Source organism: Notothenia coriiceps, unplaced genomic scaffold (genome assembly GCF_000735185.1).
Source record: "Notothenia coriiceps isolate Sejong01 unplaced genomic scaffold, NC01 NC01_scaffold00037244, whole genome shotgun sequence".
NCBI classification, from domain to species: domain Eukaryota; kingdom Metazoa; phylum Chordata; class Actinopteri; order Perciformes; family Nototheniidae; genus Notothenia; species Notothenia coriiceps.
In genome coordinates, this window is record NW_011369945.1 from 22,002,414 (window position 1) to 22,004,057 (window position 1,644).

The window sequence follows — 1,644 nt, forward strand, 5'->3', positions numbered from 1 at the left end:
ATTGACTTCAATACATATTTTTCCGAAATAAGGTCCCATGGAGCTCCCCCGGAAAGGGAGAGACTTCGCCTCTCTATGAAACTCAAAAGGGAATTAAACTCATAAAAACTTTGCAGGGGATTCTAGGGGTGCCAAAAGCAGTATTCAGCGCATGAATGATCACATTCATTAGTCGGGAGTTTGTGAGAAAAGCTTTTTAAAAAGGCCCTGTTCTTCTTTTTGGGGTTTTCACTTTCCTGTAGTGTGTACCTTAGGTTTCTGTGCATGTAAATGGTCTGCAAATGCTAAAATCCAAATGTACGCCTTCATTGGACTCCTTTGTTTACTTCCGGAACATAGTGACATCACTACACGTATGTCACAATCACACTTCTATGCAGACCGGGCTCTGGTTTCAGACAGAGGGTGAAAAGAGGTGCTGCAACACAGGCAGTATGAGAAGACTTTTTTTTAACATTAAAGCATGGAGACATGTCCCAGTAGAGGCACAAAATAAAAATCTGATCCTGAAAATGAGCTCAATATGTCCTCTTTTGAGAAGGGGGAAGGTGCTGCGGTTGAAAAGACCATTTTAACAGTTTGTAATTTGTTGATGAAGGTCATAAAAGTGACAGGGAATGAAAAGGATGAGTACAATTATGAAAAAGGTGCTATTTTCAGCAACACATAACAGTAACAATATTTCTACTGACAATTGTTTCAATGACAACACTGACTGTAATGAGGGCAATGACAGCAGAGGTGATGAGCGTGCACGGCAGTAACAGTAAAGTTGAACTGTAGCAGCCACTGCCAAGCATTACTCATGCTTTAATGTAATGAGAGCGCCTGGTTCTAATGCTCAGTGCTTAACCTCGCCAGGAGGCAAGGGCACGAGCACAGGCAAGAACTGACTAACCACAGCCAACAAATGCACTCATTTCATGTATGCACCAGTACAGACAGGCTATGCAAATATTAATATTTCAACTAGGAGTTCCACTTCCATGCTTGATGAACCTCTGGCAGATCAGGGTTGGGACCTTGGCTGGAAATAGATCCTCTGCACCGACATAGTGAACACATGGAGAAACGTAACGCCCCTATGGAGCCATTTGCAGAAATCAGTTGCAATGGTTTGTTTATCCATTGCAGGTGGAGCAGTCATTACGGAAGCTGATGATTTATCATCAATCAATCAATCAATCAATCAATCAATCAATCAATCAATCAATCAATTAATGAATCAAATTGTAGTTATATAACCAAATATGACCGATTACACCTTTGTCTCAAGGGGCTTAACCACAGATTACAACACCATCCATCCTTAGACCAGGGGTCTCCAACATGTCGATCGCGAGCTACTGGTAGCTCGCCAGCTCTCAATAAGTAGCTCGCCAAGCAAATCCAAAATGTAAAAAATACACCAAAAAAAAAAGGAAATGTAATTAAAGGAATCTACCCTAATAAACGAAACCTCAATCATAGCGAACTCTATCTACTTACTACAACTCTATATCTATCTAACGAAATCCTGTTTGTGTCCCCCCACTTTACAAATATGTTTATTATTATTTTTTAACGCAAGCCGTCATCGCCACGGAGGAGCACACAGCCTCTGTGAGCGAGCGAGAGAGAGAGAGAGAGAGAGAGAGAGAGAGA